Below are 19,014 nucleotides of genomic sequence, written 5' to 3'. Positions count from 1 at the left end.
TCCCTGTGCATGTGTGGAAATGTGGCCTACCAAATGCAGACTCATGCCACTTCAGGGTCAGTTTCTGTGATATGTACCTGTACCACATAACACTCTTTTGGACACATATGTCTAAACTACAGAGATGGCATCCAACATACAAAGGTAAGCATTGTATTATGTCTGCTATGTAACAAGCTACTGAGTCACAGGTTATGGCCTCCCAGGAATCTACACACTGTCTGTGCTGTGTGTATGTCATTTGTGCAGTAAGCCTGTACAGAACAAATATGACTTTTGTGAAGGTGACAACAAAGCTATGGGGGTAAGGGACTTGTCAAGGGTCAAAGACATACATTGACAATGATGCAAAATGCACATATGAACTAGTTCTGGGATTTACCTCTGTACCCATTCCTAATATAGTCAATGGACTGAGGCATTCAGGGCAAGTGTTGCAACTATGCTGTACAGGGAGTGGGCACAGTGCCACAGTTGCATAGCACCAGTGACTCTCCCACAGCCTGGAATATGTCCCATAATCAGAGGTACATTTGTCAGACCCTAGTCTCTGCAGGCTCAGCATATAGAATCTACATGACTCTCACATTACCATCACTTCCATGCATGACAGTACATCATGTGGTCATTAGCAATGTGGCTTGTGCGGCACACTGTAGAACACATTGAGTCATGATATTCCTTCCACACAACAGTTTGGCACAGCCAGATGTGGGGTGAAAGGTCTGTGGCACAATACACATTGCTTATAAGATCCTAAAATGACTCAGACAAGATGCATACACAGCTCATGTTGTTATACACATACATGTTGTCTAACATTTACAAACATCATAAACAAAGTAATGTCATTGTATGGCAGTAAAGTCTCCTTGCCCTGTTATATGCATCCAACACAAGGAGGATCTAGGACCTGTAAAAACATCACAAAACACAATGTGAATTAACACAACATGTATGCCCTCATTATGACTTCAGTGGTCTTTTTCTCAGACCGCCTGCCACATGACAGCAAGTGTTGGCGGTCTTCAGACCGCCATATTATGGCTGCCGGCTGCTCTCTACCACTATTTGGCGGGGAAGCCGCCAGCAGCCATACTGGCGGTCGGCAGTCTAGTGGAGCCTGCTCTGTCACCACCGCCACGACACCACAACACCACCTGCCGTATTACTACATTGTAGACGGTGTGGCGGTATTGTGTTGGACGGGGCGCTGGCGGTGGAGCAGGCTCCATGGACCCCAGTCCCTCCTGGACGACCACCAGGTAAGGTGATCGACCGACAGGGGAGTGAAGGGTGTTGAGTGTTGTGTACATGAATGTGTGTGTGTGTGTGTGTGTGTGTGAATGGAGGGGGCTGGGGGTGTTGTGTGTGTTTGTGTGCGTGTGTGTGCGCAAGTGTCTGTGTGCCTGTGTGACTGCGTGTATGCAGGGGTTGGGGGGAGTGTCGTGGCCATGTGTGCATGTGTGTGTGAATGAGTAAGCGTGCATGTATGTATGTATGTATGTGTGGTGTGTGCATGCGTGGATGGGGCGAGGACTACAGTACGGGGATGGGGGATGGGAGGCATCGCTGTTTGGAGGGCTTCTAATCGGGTCAGGGTGTGGGGGGCTCCGACATGGAGAGGGGTGGGTTGAGGGAGTCCTGTAGTGGTGACAGGAAAGAATATTCCTCTCGCCAGTATCTTTGTGCCAGGGATTTTGTGGTATTCATTTAAAACTTTAATGTATTCCTAAATGTAATGAATAAATAAAGATAAAATGTAGGATACGTTTCAAGCACAGAATACAAAGGAAATAGATGTATTGGGTGGGGAAGTATATTAACACTAAAGTATTACCTTCTGATGCCCAGGTATTGATTTTTATGTTTAATTTATTGTTAAATTTAATATGACTGAATACATTAGAATAAAATGTAGGATAGGATTTAGGAAGGAGATTTAAGGGATATAGGGGTAGTGGGTAGGGAAATGTATTAATACTCAGGAATAAATGTTTAATACTTGGGTATTAATTTATTATTAAATTTAATGGTGACATATAGAAAAAAATAAAATGCAGGATACGTTTTAGGCATGGGGTGCAGGGGTACTGAGTGAAGACGTGAGGTAGTACTCAGGTATTAACTATTAATAACAAGGTATTTATTTTTTGGTTTATTATTAAATATAATCATTAAATAAAGCCAAACAAATGTAGGATTTGTTTTAGGCACAAGATGCAAGGAATATAGGGCTACTAGATGGGAAGGCTTATTAATACTCTGGTATTAACTATTAACACCATGCATGATTAAAAATGGAAAAACATATTTAATATAAACACCAAAAAGTTACAAATAATTTTTTTATAATCTGAACTTGGAAAATTTAAAAAAAAACATTAGTAGTAAATATTACTTTTAAACATGTTTTAAATCTTAATTAAAACCTCAAATCAAATTGTCACGGAAGTTAAATAATTGTAGTAAAAGTAGAAACAATTTTAACATAGATTTCAATAATTCATTTTCATATACAAAATATATCTTTATTAAATAAAATAAATTAGTAAGTGTATACATTTAATTTAGAATTATTAAGACGTTTTTTATGTTTAAGATCTCTTTTATTTTGTAATATAGAATAACCAAGGAAGTATACAACAATTCCCACCTAAATCCAGTGGCCGGTGGGGAGCTTGATCATAGCAAATGGGAAAAAGGGGGATGGGAAGTGTGTGGTTGAACATTTATGGTGGTGACCATTCCTAAGTTAAGACCGGTGGATAAGTAGAGAATTAGGCCTGTAGTGAGGGAGCTACTCCTCCATTGTCTCCAGCATCTAACTCCCTTATATTCTGACTATATCAGATGTGGTCAGTGGGAGAATAAATAGGTATTGTGGGTATGTCAATTCCCTTACTCCTCCAATAAATATTGGATACACGGGCTCCACATTTTATCAAAGAGGGGCAGCAGGCCCGCCACCACCGCTGTCAACTCTTCAATACCCAGTATGTTCCATAATTTATGTAACCAGTCAGTGTGTGTGGGTATGACCCCTGAGCCCAAGTATGAAACTTGCAGTTGCTTAGCCACCCCTTGGGGTGGTATGATGGTGCATCCTCTAATCGAGCAGAGAGGATATGTCTGTGGACTAGGAAGTCCCAATAGTACATAGCAAGGGAATCTTGGTATAGTGGTATTGTATATTTTGTCTACCGCCTGCAAGACAGTTTCCCAAAAGGAGGCAATTTTGTAGGGTTGCCACATCAAATGGGCAAGCGTGTCCTCCTGGCCACAGCCACGTCAACACCTACTGTTGCTGTGTGGTTTCCACCGGGCAACCCTTTTGGGCATATAAAACCATTAGTGGGCAATCTTTAGAAACCTCTTTAGTAGCTATATTGCGTGCAGTGACTCGTGCTCGATGTAGAATATCCTGCCATTCCCTGTCCGTAAATGAGCGACCACACTCTAACTCCCATCTTCGTCTGGCTGGCGTGTGGGACAGCGTGGGGGGTAATCAGGAAAGTGTATAAGTTTGACAAGAGTCGATTATCTGATGTGCGGGTAAGCAACCATCTTTCAAATGGAGTAAGGGGTCTGCTTGCACGAGGTCGTATCAATGGGGATGTCACCCAATGTCAGACCGCTAAGTATTGCCAGTATGCCGTGTCCAGGAACGAGTTATAGTTGTATTCTGCAATAGCTCCTAAGGTGGGAAGGATCTCCCGTGTGTCTGTGCCTGTCAAGCAGGCTGGATCCCCCCTCCCGGGGCGTGCTTGTTTGATGTAATTTATCTCAATGGCGGCCCCGGCACCGCTCCGCTCTGAAGCAGTGTTATCCGCTCCCTGTTGTCCGCACCCCTCAACCCGTCTGGCCCAGCAAGGGAGACGCCGGCCCCACCACACCGCAGGTCCGCCTGCAGGCGCGCTGGGCTTCCAGGCACCTGTAGGGAGGGAAGGGAAGGATGCCCAAATCACCATGAGTGCTGCCAGTAGCATAGATGGGGGGCCCCAGGAATCAGTGTCACTGCCCCCCCCCCGGCTTCTCCTCACTACTTTACTCGTCTCCGACCTTCCGGCTCAGTTCACTGACTTGCGTGGCTGTCTCCTCCCAGCTCCAGAGGCCGGGGTCTGCCACAGCGTCGGAGCACACACCGCCTCCACCGGTCGTCACCCCTCGTGGAAGAGCCCACCAGTCTCAAAGATTCCCAGGTGCAGAAGGGATGCCTCGGACGGCCGCCGTGTAGGCCGGCTTGCTCCCTGCCAGCCACCGATGGCAGAGCTTCGAGAAGACGCTCCTAAGTGACCGCCATCTTGGCCATGTCCCCATTAAGACATTTTTTAATCATTTTCTCATGGTTTCCAATTGATTTAAATGGGGGAATATGGTCCTTTTTCCGTTTTCTACAGTCGGTGGAGAGTTGCAGTTAAGATCAGTAGTACGGAGGAGCTGAAATCTTAAAAGACTGGCTTAATACTTTTTTTTTTATTTATCATATAGGTTAGGCACTTTATTGAAAGGAGAGAGAGGGAGGTAGCTTGTAGTAAAATAGTGTTTTATGTTACTTTTAACCATTTTACATCCCCATACATATGTTCGTAAGCGCCTCAGGACAGTTGTTATTTTTTAAATATTAGGTTTAAAAAAGGAACTTTAAATTGGGAACACTTCTTTTTAAACCTAGATATAAAAATAACTATTTCTAAATTTTAGATGTCACTTTTTTAACAAGTATTTAACTTTCAATGAGGAAGACAGCAGAGACTTTCAAGTAAAATGGATTTAATTTTATTTGGGGATTATTGAAGACGTTTTTTAGAAAAACTTTTAAAAATTTTGAGGTTACCTTGGTTTTTAATGGATTCTTTTTTTTTGCTACAAAGATGGCTTTTGGACATCATTTAAGACATCTTTTTGAAAAAAGTTTAACAACTTTTTCAGGTTTCCTTGTTTTTGGATTCATGCTTTTTTGTGCAACAAGGTTGGATTTTGCAGTACAGACACTGCATACATCAACTGGATTTTCAGACTGCCCAAGAATGTTGGTGAGTGGATCGTTAAACATATCACCAACAGTTAAAAAATGAAGAAATTTGCAGGAAGGACATGTTTTTAAAAAAAATGTAATGTGCCATTTCAAAAATGCCAATGTAATTAAAAGATTCCATAAAAACAGCAGAGTAATGTGTCATAGAACTTAGTACAATTAATAGTGTATGATGTAAGCAATGTTCTCCAGGTAGTCCGAACCTTCCAACATACAAAACTGTAGAATTTTGGCCACTAGTCAGAAATATAGGAACTTGAGGATTCAGACTACCTGTTAAAGACTGTGCCTGTCTTATTTTCTGAAAGCTGTTCTTTTTTTAAACAGTCCAGAAAATCACACAGGTCAGGGTGCTGATTGCCAAATGATCTCTTTTAGGAGTTATCCCAATCCTCGATGGCACTATTTGTTTTGTTTCTGTACATGCCTATAGGCAAGCAATTCTGACATTCAATAGTAAATTGTGGTATCCTCCTGTGACCCAGCCCGCTTAGATGGCCAATCCATCTTAGAGGGCCAATCCATGTATCTTCAAAAAAAATTAAAAGGGGTGCCAATTTTTCCTAATTTTGACTAAGAAAAGTTAATTGTGCAATCGATGTATAAAAGTCATCCACACAGTCAGAAGGCACAAAACACAAAGCTGTTAGTTTTCTAAGTGCGAACAGTAATTTACTATTTGACATGTAATCCTCAGATAAGGATGTTTTTTAAAAATCTTTTTCCAATATGCCTGGGAAAAGTGAAAAAACATCTTTGAATTTGGGAATTTGGATAAGGTTTAATGATAGTGTTAATCATCTTTAATTTCAAGTCAGTTATTATTTTCCTAGGACTTTTGTTCATTGTTTAAAATTTGATAACTGACAAACATACTGAATAGGCCGAGGACTGCTTGTTGGGGAGTAAACCATAAATTAGCTGGACAGAAGTGTGATTAATATTAGCATGTATTGTGTACATTTGGGGGAACGAAGGGGGTGTGGGATTAAATGTGCCGCCTTCATCTAAATGTCACTGTTTTCTAGTGAAACTGTCTTATGGAGGGTTGCAAAGATAGGAATATGTTTTTGAGGGTATTGGTTGTCATAAAAAAGAAACAGTTTGTGGTTGAATGACTGTTAATTCTGGGGAAATGTTAATGTCAGCGTACGAATAAGGAGTTTTTAGTTAGGGATTACACATCTGTTTTTTATGTTGCACCAGTTTTCTAAGATTAGGATTTGTGAGTATACCACTAGAAACATGCATGCAGATGTTCTAGGATACCTCACTTAATATAGAGCCATAGATTTAATTGGAGATGGGACCAAGTGCTTTAACGTGTTGTACATTCTCACGTGCTTCCAACTCCATTGCAAGGTCATAGTGGTCATGCTGGGTTGCTCTTTGAACAATGTCACCAAGAGTAACAGCTCTGCCTTTGCAATGGGTTGACAAGCACTCCCCACGCCTCCAATGACTCCTGGATTCAGTAGTCTCTCCATACAAAGAAGGAGCCCACCATACTATAGGAGCTTATTGCCCCTCTTGGAGAGTACACATTTGGCTTGTCATGAATTTTCCATCTTCCTGTTCTGAAATAAAAAAAAAATCAAAATATGTTATGATCAAAAGAGTTCAAAACTGTTTATAAACATACTAATTTTCCTGCAAATTTTTTAAAAATGACTACTGATTTTCAATGTCTGCTTTTAAAGTATAAACTGCTATGTGCTGGAAATCTGCTTGCGGAGAGGTTTTCAGAGTTTTACTTGGTTAAAAAGTTTTTATATTTACTGAGAAAAGGGGAAATGGTTATTTTATCCATGGTGTCCTGTTGATAGTAAATAGGTTAGTTCTGTGAAATCTTTTGGTGGAGAAACTTAAAAGGTTATTTTTCTGTTAGAAGGAGAAAATATTTTATTTTATTTTATATTAAATATATTTATGATGACCTTTAGGGATGGAGTTTGGCCTTTGCTTGACTATTTGTTTGTATTTATGATTACCTTTAGGATTGGAGTTTGGTCTTTGCTTGACTATTTGTTTCTGAGGACCTTTTGTTTCTCAGGATGTAATACTGAAATAATACAAAAAATACAGATAAAATGTTAACATATGTTTTTAAAATGCTGGTTCATGCTATCGGAGAAATCTACACGTTATGTGTTTGAAACACACTCTATAAACAATTACTTTAAATGCTCGGTTTCCAAATTTGCTTACATTATTTAATTCTTGTTTTTGAAAGCATTAGTAAAAAATGATATTAGTGTTAGTCCAAAAGTTGCAGCACTTGTTTGTCTGATGGACTGGCAAATTGTTGCAAATGTTGGTTTATTTATAAAGAATTTATTGTTTTTTTTACGGAGGATGGTTTGATGTTGATCTAGTTTTATAAAATATTGAATAAGAAAAATGTTTAAGCTATTAAATTGTTAATATGTCTTTTTATTCTTGTTTACTGTTTTATCTTTAATCTTGTCTCATGTTTATGTTACCTTCTCCAAACTGATGCAGGGCGGAACTAGAATAGTAAATCTGCCCCGCAGTCAGTGGCCAACACCTTTCCCAAGTTGGCACAGGGCAGAGTTGAAAAAGTAAATAAATCTGCCTCCCAACCACTGACCAGCACCTTCCCTGAGTTCGCACAGGGTGGAGTTGGAATAATAATTCCACCACCCAGCCAGCATCCAACATCTTCCCAGAGTCGGCACAGTGCAGGTTGGAATCATAATTCTTCCCCCTCAGCCAGTGTTGAACATCTTCTCTGAGTTGTCACAGGGTGGAGTTGGAATAGTAATTCTGCCTCTCAGACAGTGTCCAACACATTCCAGAGTGGCTACAGGGTGGAGTTGGAATAGTAATTCTGCCCCCAGTGTTTGTCCAGTACCTTCCCCAAGATGACACAGTGTAGAGTTGGAATAGTAATTCTGTCCCCCAATGAAAGATCACCATCTTTTGTCAGTTCTCTGATCTTGGTTACCTTACTCACTATTTCAAATGTTTTAATAACATTTTACAAAACAAATTTACATTAATAATAACAATTGTTTCCAAGCTTGCCTCTAAAAAAAATAGGCTTATACTCGAGTTCTGACAAATTAATTATTTGAAAAATGTCCTAAAAACACTAGAACAAGGATGCTCAAAGTATGGGCCAGGGGCCACATGCGGCCCTCCTAACCTTTATATGCGGCCCCCTAGTGGGCTGGTGTTTACGTGGCTAGGCATGAACATTTACAAAGCAGGCAACCATTAATTTAAACCTTAAACCAATGTAACTGTAAAGAAGGTGTCCTGCTCAACTTATCTTGAGGGACAACTTCATTTTTAAAGTAATCTTTCACTAATCATATACAAATATGAGAAACTCAGCAAAATGTAAAAAAGTGTATTTCATCAACATGCAGAAGTACATCACATTATAGCACTACACTGAGAAGCATTTATTAGAAGTGATAATTTTCAAACAGGAACTTTGTAACATTTGTGATGTCGGGTCCTCACAAAAATGCCATTAGTGAATCAAGAGGCAAGTTATTTGATTGGAGCACCCTTAGCATGGCCTAGGTTGTTATTTTAACGTGAACAATATAAAAGTTTGTTAAATCAAACACAAAGGAAGGTATTCTACAGCACACATCCCGAACATGTGTATTTCAAGGTGCTCTTGTATGAAGTAATGAAGAAAAGGAAAGCAAAATGAAATAAAACAACTTCCTAGCATCTCAGTTTGGTCAAGTATGGAACCTGGGATTTATCCCAGGATTTCTGGTTTCACATGTCCAATTCAACTTTAGAAGAGCATCTCACGTTTTACATCAAAAATTAATATTTTGTCTTTCATTCTTAGTGCATGAGGTTAGAGCGTGGGTGGCAGACATAAGTCACATGAAATCTTGGTTTGTTGTCACCATCATGTATGTGTTTTGTTTCCCATTAAGCCTACCTTATACCACCCTGATCCTTACAGTGTGGCCCTCGGGAATGCAACAGACCATACTTTTTGGCCCTTGGGAAATGTTTGAGAGTACATATGCACTAGAAAATAGTATTTAAACTGTATTAGAAATGATCTGTAGAAATGCTTTTTAAATTACTAATCATTATTGTGAGAAATAATTCTATGTTTGTCCATAGGTGGTATTGTAAAAGCGACGACAGTGAGGCAGTTGCAGCTGTTACAAAATGGTGAACACGCGTTTCTATTCTGTTTTGTGGTAAAACATAAATTAAATTCAAAATATGTCATAAAGTTTGAATTTTCCTCATTTTAAAAATGCCTATACCTATAATTGAAATGGTGTGTGAATTGTCAGCTTTCAAACAAAGCCTTTTTATGACTAGTGGTCCGCTATCTTGGTAGGGGCATTTATACCTTAAGCTGTATACAACTATTTTGTGAAAGAAATGATCCATTACATTTAAAAAGAGCCTTTAATGTGTAAAATAATGTTTCTATCTATTACTTTAAAAAAAATGTAGTGTAAGAGCACGCATGTTTACAGTATACGCTGTAAGGGTATGCGTAGTAGAGGCAGATTTTATATACATGCATTTGAATGCATCGTAAAGGTATGCCCAATAAAGACATATGTGTGGTAAAGGCATACATGGTAAAGACATGAGTTGTAATGTCATACATCAGAATTACAAACTCAAAGTGGATCTACTTCCTTTGGAAAGTTTTGTACAGATTCATTGAATTGCACCAAAGGTATTAAGAAATCAAAAAATGTGTTTTCAATGGAAATTCTGACCTATACATATTTATATATTTTTCAACAGGTTTCTTTAACCTGTTTGGTGCTGAGGATGCAATGATTACGTCCTCAACCATTGTGGGCGTGTGCCGAGGACGTAACCTTTACGTCCTCTGCACACGACCATCAATTTCTCTGCTGTTAACAGCAGATGGATTTGCTTTTTGTAAAAGCAGCCTCGGGAGCTGGCAAAGAGCTTTCCTAGTTCCTGAGGCTGTTTTTAGTTTTCACTGAAACGGCACGCTGACGTCATTATGTGATAACGAAGGTGAAATTAGCCGCAGTAGGGCGATCCCCAAGCAGGGATCCATCTACTAGACACTAGGGAGGGCGAAGCAGTATGCTGGGCAACAGCTTTTGTTCCCCCTGGGTTTTATGGCCATATTCAGCCTTTCTGCCCTCCCTGAGCGCAGATGGGGGGCAACAGCCCCCAATCTGCCCCCCAGGGGTGGGGGATGAAAGCCCACTAGGCACCAGAGATTGTTTTTTTAATACATCTAGGTGTGGGAGCTGCCCTATATAGGCATTGTAATGCCCCCGCCGCACAGTCTTTCTGCCCACCCTGGGGGTGCAAATGGAGGCAACAGCCCGTCTTCCCCCCAAGGGGTCAGAAAGCCCACTAGGCACCAGGGATTGTTTTTTATTAATATATCTAGGGGTGGGTGGCTACCCAGAATGAGAATTGTAATGCTCCCACCCCTCCCAAAAAAAGAGCCACAGTCTTTCTGCCCCCCTGAGTGGCAGATAGGGTAATTATCCCTGATCTGCCTCCCGGGGGAAGGGGGGGTTGAAAGCCCACTAGATGCCAGGGAATACTTTTTTTTATTAAAGAGCAATGGGGACTGCCCGCCATGGGCATGGCCATGCCCCCACCCAAAATAAATGTGGACATAGTATTTCTGCTCCCCTGGGAGGCGGATGGAGATGGAGGTAATTACCCCCGATAAGCACCCCCCTCCCCCCCAGGATGGGGCAGAAAGTCCACTAGAAACCAGGGAATATTTTTTTCAAAAAAAGAGGGGTGAGGGCTGCCCACCACCAGGGACTTGTTATGCCCCCACCCCAACTGAAGGGGGGAACAGTCTTTCTACCCTCCACCCCAGACTAAAGCATCTCATCCCAATGGCAAGCAAGAGGACTTTTGGGTTTTGATTATAAAGATGGTCCAAGAGAGCTTGACTAACTCCCATTATCTTCCCACTTGCAATTGTGCTCTTTTTCGACTTCGGTATGCTGCAACCCAGAAAAATCTGCCAGACACAGAAACTTCTGAAAACTAAACATCTGGGGGAGTCGAGGGTGGAGTGTTTCACATGCACCCCACATCATTTTCTTACCCACAATGCCCTACAAACCTCCTGCCTGAAATCATGTATTTTCCCTACATTTCTGTGATGGGAACTTCTGGATCCCACAGGAATCCACAAATTTCCTACAACCCAGTATTACCCCATCTGTACTGATAAAAACTCTGCACCACTTGTGTGGGTGCCCAACGCAGAGTCAGCCTAAAAACCTATGAAAAAACCACCCTTTTGGAGCCACTTTGGTTCCCCCTCAATTTGTACACGTTTTTGGCCCTTTTGTGTTGCAGGCACCAGGCCCACAGAAATGTGATTTATTGTAGCTAAGTATGAGGTTTTCAGGGGATTCTGGGTAAGAAAACAATGGGGGATCCACAGAAGCCACATCTCCCTGGACTTCCCTATGTGTCTAGTTTTCAGAAATGTCTGTGTTTGGTAGGTTTCCCTAGATGGCCACCGAGCCCAGGACCAATAACGCAGGAGCCCCCCTTGCAAAAATGGGTTGTTTTGTGATAGATAATTTTGATGTGTCTACAATATGTTATGTGTCCTTCCCTGTCATAGGCACTTGGCCCATCCACACAAGTGAAGTAGAATTTTTATTTGAGGACCTGGGGAAATGCTGGGTTGTAGGAAATTAGGGGCTCCCCTGAAATTCTAGAACTTTTCAGTTTGAGGTTTGCAAAGGATTTCTGGGTAGCAGAACCAGGGAAAAGCCACACAAGTCACCTCAACTGGATTCCCCAGGGAATTTCGTTTTAAAAAATGTATAGGTTTTCTAGGTTTCCCTAGGTGCCAGCTGAGCTAGAACCCAAAATCCACAGCTAGGCATGTTGCAAAAAAAGGGCCAGTTTTGGGTGGAAAATGTGATGTGTCCACATTACGTTTTGGGCCATTTTCTGTTGCAGGCACTAGGCCTATCCACACAAGTGAGGTACCATTTTTATTGGGAGACTTAGTGGAACACAAAATAGTAGAACAAGTGTTACTACCAGTTGTTTTTCGTTCCATTTGTGCCTTCCAAATGTAAGACAGTCTGTAAGAAAGAAGTAATTTTGAGAAATGCCCTCTTATTCACATACTAGTATGGGTATCCACAAATTAAAAGATGTAAACTCCATATATTGTTCCCATTTTGGAAATACATAGGTTTCCTTGATACCTATTTTTCACTCTTAATATTTTACCAAATGCATTTCTGTGTACCAGATACACAATTTAAAAATATTGCAAGGTGCAGCTCAGTTACTGGCTCCGGGTACCCAGAGTATTTGGTAAACCCACAAGCCCTATATATCCCAGCAACCAGAAGGATCCAGCAAATGTAACGGTATATTGCTTTTGACAATCTTCCATAGTTAGGAAAAGTTACACATGAAAACATAGACACAAATGGCATTCAACTGTTACTTTCTATGGGAAAACCTTAGGGATCTACACAAATGTCCCCTTGCTGAATTTAGACTTTTGTTAACTTTTCAGAAATCGGTAGCTTTCTGGCATTCACCAGTGGGTTCACACCCATTTCTACCACTAACTGGAAGTAGGCTGAAAGCACAAAAAATAGGAAAAATGGGCTATGCCCCAGTAAAAATCCGAAATTGTGTTGAAAAATGTGTTTTTCTGATACAAGTCTGCCTGTTCCTAAAAGCTGGTAAGATGGTAATTTTAGCACCACAAACTCTTGATTGATGCCATTTTCAGGGAAAAAAACAGATGCTTCTCCAGCACTTTTTTCCCATTTCCCCCAAAACTAAAAATGTAGCTATATTTTGCCCATTTTCTCGGTCCCCTCCAGGGAAATCCAAAAATCCTGTTATTACATACCAAACTATAACTTCACTTTTAACCTTTGGCTTTTAATGAACTTCAATGGGTCTTTAAGGTAAAGAAACATTTTAGTGCATAGTTAAGTATAAAACTGCTCTTATGTTTAGTTTTTCCAGGGAATCTTTAGTAGTGACTTGTAATTTCACAACTTAATAGCAGATATTAATTTTATATATATTTTTTTTAACTTTCCACAGGCACTCCTGCGGGACCCATAGAATCAATGGAAGGGTCCTGCAGAAGTCCCATATGGGGTTTACTTCCTGTTCCGAGCCCCACTTGAGTACTGTTGGCTTCATGAAAAATATTTAAAAAACCTTGTGTTTTGGTATGTGATAGTGATTTTAATTGAGCTCTGAGGTTAACGTTTTTCATAGGCACAATTACTGAGGATGTGTATTTTTGTAAAGTTGCCATGTTTTAGGGTGGTGAGCTACAGTGATACTTGAATATGGTACCTCTGAACCTATGACACAAAGGAAAGACATCTGGTTGGATGGAATCACTATCTGGCTCCAGTTAAAGGATGTTCCCAATCTTTCAACCTCATTTGGGATTAGAACCTGGTGTGTCTTCATCTCGTACTGCCTCCTTCTGTTTTGTAGATGCTTTACAATGTTTCAGTGAGTTTAACCTAAAAATATATGGCATCCAGATAGAACAGACCGACAGGAGGAGACACCCAAGAGCATTAAGGAATCAGTCATGTCACAGTTTTTTCCCTGTCCTTCCAGGAAATAAAACAGTGTCCTTGAAGATTGTTACATGCAATCTCTGCCAGAAACAATTCAGCAGGTGTACTTCTAAAAAGTACTCTTAAGGTACTTCTAGCATGAGGAATCACATGAGGGCATGGCATCCAAAACACCTTCCTCGTGCCGAGTGTAGCTGCGGAGACAAGGAGGCGTCTACTCTCAACCATCTGCTGGGCCACCTATTTGACTAGGGGACACTGTCTCATCAGAAATGCTGCAGAGGCACAGTGACATGAGCATTGCTTACTAAAACATGGTGATCTACTGCAGCAAGTGCTCTAATATGGTTGTCATAGGGTAGCAGAGTACTGCAAATAGGGAAAAGTTTGTGTTGGGACGCAAAGGTCCTCTGTATGGTAAGAGTCATGTACCCCTGCACTGAGTCCCCAACTGTGTTATCGTCTGGACCCCTAATGCTGATTTTTTTTCATACGCAAACACAGATCACATGTGTGTACCCTTACATACGTCTGTCTCATGGATTGCAGACTTGCTGGACCGAGAGGGGCACCCAAAGTGCTACCCTCATAGTGGTGAACGCTACAGCCTTTACCACAGTTAAACAGCACACGTGTGGTGATGGCAGCATACCATGTAGTGATCATTAGTAGTGAACAAATCCTTTTTACCTTGTGTCACTGGAGTGGGGCCTACAGGTTCACTTACTTTTTTTAAAGTTCAGTTGTTGTGTGTTTAACTCACCCCTGTTCTACATCAACTTGATGTGGAAGCTCGTGTGTGATGGAAACATAAGCTGAGTGCATGTATGCTGGCAAGAAATAAACTAAACAAAGATTGAAGTGTGGTACATTGCTCACATGCTAAATGCGTGTGTGCCGGCAGGGTGTGCTTTTCAATAGCACACTATGGTGCAGTACAAAAAGACTCTAGTATTGAACAGTGTGCACAGTCTGAGCTTCTGTGCTGCATGTGGGAATGCTGGTGGTAGCATAGTACATGAGCACAACAGTACTAGACAATGAAGTGTGCTCTGAATATGCCTGCACTGGTTTATGACATGGAGGACCTTGGGTTCCATTTTGGAAAGCCGAGGAATGCCTGGTGAAAACATGAGGAGTGGAGGAATTCCCCCAGACAGAGTTGTGTAATGATGCATTCCTGTATGCTGAGTGAGTCAAGCACTGGCTGAGGGGGAACTAGGCTTTATCTGTGTATTTCAAAGGGCTCACTGATTCAGTGTCAGATCACAAGGAAGGGGCTTGGACACATCTCAGGAAGAGGGAGGTGGGGCTAATTTATTTATTTAAGTTCAGTCGGTCTAAGAATTTAGACCATTGAAAAATTCAAAAATAACAGTCAGACATTGTGAATTAAAACCATTGGAATTCATAATAACAATCATACATAATACTAATAGGACCTAGTAGCCACCAATCGAGTAAAATGTTACAATAAAATCCTCAAAACTGAGGTTGTAATCATACTTAAAATGCAGTAAATAAGACATAAATAAGGTAAAAAAGCTATAATAAAAAACTTATGTCTATCATGCAAATATATACAGCTATTACCTTCCATAAGACTATACTCAATATCTTAGCCAATTTATGAGCTAATAAAATTCATTTCCTTATATAAAATGGTTTGTCAAGTAGCGTGGCAAATTTCGAGTGGAAGATCATCTCTATAAATCTATATGGTCTCTTTTACACATATACGAGGCCACGAGTTCCTAGTACGATTCCTAAAAATACCACATAAAAGTTAAGAAAATTCACATCAATATCAAATTGCATGACACGTCTAAAAGGTAGGAGACAGAGAAGAATATATCTTGTTAAAGTCTCCCTCTGTGGACAATTGTCTAACTGGCTTAAGGGTCCTTAGCTGAGATATACCTACGACGGATAAACCAGGCCTCCGATAGATATTTGGTAACTGAGGTAGCAACCAGTGTGCATGTGTCGTATTTACATATTCTGGTGGCGTTGGCTCTGTCCTGCAGTAATACATTTTTACAGAGGGGAATAATCCACTTCCCTCTGGGGCTCTTGTATAAAGGGCAAAAAAACAACATATGCTCGATTGTTTCTTTACAGTGATTGCAAAGTATACATCTATCAGTTGAAGAATTGCTTGGTGACCAGCGAGCTGTGTAGCTGTTAATAGGCAGGGTACCATATCTTAGCTGAAGATATAGGGCACGAGCATATGGAGGCATAGAGAGATTCATGAAGTTCTCGGGCCAGGGTTCATGTTTGAGTTGGAGAAATTCTGTTGTTAGCCTGCCCACCTGTATAGTTTTGATGCTATTTAATCCTAAGTCGAGCCTGAGAGGGATCATTGGTGTGCCCATCCCTAACCGGGAAACCTATCTAAGGAAATGGTTTTCTTTAGTTTGTAGAATATCCAATTTTCTGTGCAAACCCCAAAGTTCCGCTCCATGCAAGGCCGCCGCACGTATTTGGACGTTATAGATCTCCGCGATTGTATTCAGGGGGGGACCTGGAGCCTTTCTAGACTTGAGTACTAGGGCCCCACCTCTTTGACTTATAATAAGTGCCCCTTTGTCAATAGCTGCCTCCCATTTACCTGTGGTCGATAGTCTGATGCCCAGGTAATCAAACTCTTCCACTTTCTCCAGCAAGATTGAGTTCATTTCTATTCTGGCACAAGATTGTTTCCTTGAGGTACTGTATATCATAAATTTTGTTTTCTTGGCATTAACGTCCAACCCATAGTCTCTACAAAAGGCACAAAATTGGTTGACCAGATTTTGAATTGGTGATTTAGCTAACAAAATTGTATCGTCCGCGTACAGCAGACATGGAATTTTCTTTCCAGCCAATTTGGGCGAGTCGTTTATGCAGTTCTCTAAATAATGAATACAGTTATTTATGTAGAGCAAGAAAAGAGTAGGAGCCAGGACACAACGCTGTCTGACCCCTCTTTTGATGGCTACAGGATCTGTCAGCTCACCCTCCTTACCACATCTGATTTGAGCGTAGGTATTATCATGAAGTTGGGTAATGAGTTTAAAGAGGCCTGATGGAACCCCCATATTGGAGAGTGTTGACCATAGCATATTCCTGGGGATCAAGTCAAATGCAGCTCTCAGGTCTATAAAGACCACATACAGATTTCCGCCCCCCAGGTCAACGTTCTTCCATTTAATTGTCAGGAATCTCAGGGCTTGGTCTATAGTACTCACAGCAGGTCTGAACCCCGCTTGTAAATTAGATAGAGCTTCAGTCTCCGAGATCCATTCATCAAGGTGAAACAAGAGATGTTTTGCATAGATTTTTTGGGAATTGTCAAGGAGACAAATCGGTCGATAATTGGCCGGGTTATTGGGGCTACCTTTTTTAAAGATAGGAACTATCATCCGCCCCTTTCCAAGAAGATGGGGCAGGGGCTCCCGCTGCAATTGCATGATTAGGTTAAGATAAGTTGCCCATATATCAGGTCTTGTCTTATATAAATCGCCCGGAATCTTATCAAGGCCAGGGGTCTTTCCCCAGTTCAATGAGTCTATTGCGGCTCTTGTTTCAGCTAGAGTGAATGTGATCGGGGTGGCCTCTTGGCTTATTGGAGCATCGAGGGACCTAGGAGATACATCAGATGGTCCTTCATATAATTGACCAAAGTGCTCAACCCATACTGCAGAGAGAATTGATGTGCCAGGTACAGAGGCAGAATTTCTACAATCATCTGCTATTAGTTTCCAGAACCTGGAAGTATCATTAGATTTGACGGTCTCCAGGATAGCAGCCCACCTAGCCTCTTTCCAGCTTCTACGTGCCTTAGTACATTCCTTCTTGTAATCCTTCCTGGCTTTTCTTATGGACTCAACATAGCCTTCTTTTAGAGCTTTCAATAGATTGAGCTGTGCTTCCCTACATAAGTTGTTGAACCACCGTGCACAGCATTTTTTCTTGGGGTTACTAATAATCTCTTTTGTGAAGAGATACTTTAAGGAATTAAACAGTTCAGTATGGCTGCTAAAAGCCTGTCGCCCTCACCGTCCTCATTGTATTGCATCATACACTCCATTTGGTTAGCTAACAGGTTATATATTGATGTGAGGTGTTCAGGGGATGAAATAACAGACTCCCATTTTAAATTGCGTCTATTATTTGTTAGGGCAAGCTGTTGGGCGTAAGCCTTGGAATGGGGTGCTTCAAGCGAAGGGAAGAGGCCTCTAGTCATCAGAATCAACAGGTCGTGGTCACTCTCATCATGCTCTTGTACCCTCATGTCAGACATGTGGCCCCACAGTCGAAAGTCGAGAAGTATATAGTCAATCTGGCTCCTATGCCCTCCACGCCTAAAAGTGGGGTGCAAATTAATATCTGAACGGGAACGACCATTGCAAGCTCGAAGACCGTGCGTTAGTGTAATATCAGCCACTAGGCGCGCTGTTTTGTTCAGTCTCGGTCTTTTGTTGGAAGCTAGGTGAGGGATACCCCAATAAGCGTCTTCCTCTTTATAAATATCTTGGACCAAGGGATTAGGCTCAAATATAACATTAAAGTCCCCTCCAATTAGGATAAAATGAGGTGAATTATTTTTAAGAAAGCTATCCAATATGGACAGAGCATCAGAGTCGTAATGGCTGCCCACACTCCTATTATAGATATTAATTATTAGTAAAGATATCTCCTCTAAAATCGTTACTAGTAAGGCCTGTAAATCAGGGCAACCCATGACTATTGCTTCAGCTTTACACCTAAGAGAACTACTTAACCATATGAGTAGCCCTCCCGATGGTCTCCCAGAGGATGACTTGCGTGCAGCAACCCAATAGCTTTTAAAGCCTAATCTGTATCTAGGTCCCAATACCCATGTTTCTTGGAATAGACAAATCTGGTGTTTGTCGATAAATTGACCCCATCCCGGGCTTTGCATTTTGCTTTCCAGCCCTGCTATGTTCCAGCTAAGAACCCTATCAAAATCATTTGTTTTAGTGTAACCAACTTCTTTCGGGGAATATTTCCTGCAAGGGGAAATACAGCTAAGGACCATACTATTCCCCACAGTCATACAATGACCTATATCTTTGTCACCCTGTAGATTGATCGCCTCACTAAATACTACACCAGTCATATTCATAGCTGGTGAGTTATCCAGACGGGTATGCCCACAATTGCTAGGAGCGGTTGTCGAAATGGAACCCCCTCCTCATTGGCTAGATGTATAATATTCTCTGATATTCCCAGATTGCCAGGGTCTATCAGAATCGATGGAATTACAGAAGTAAAACCACTAAGGGCAGGATGGCTGGTGTGCTCAGTTTCAAGAGTGCTCAAAACCACTTCCCAAGAACCATCACTTAGTCAATCTATCTCAGAGAGAGACGTCGAAAGGCGTCTAAGGCC

The sequence above is a fragment of the Pleurodeles waltl genome, chromosome 10, assembly GCF_031143425.1.
Source record: "Pleurodeles waltl isolate 20211129_DDA chromosome 10, aPleWal1.hap1.20221129, whole genome shotgun sequence".
Lineage (NCBI taxonomy): Eukaryota > Metazoa > Chordata > Amphibia > Caudata > Salamandridae > Pleurodeles > Pleurodeles waltl.
This window is presented reverse-complemented; position numbering follows the sequence as displayed.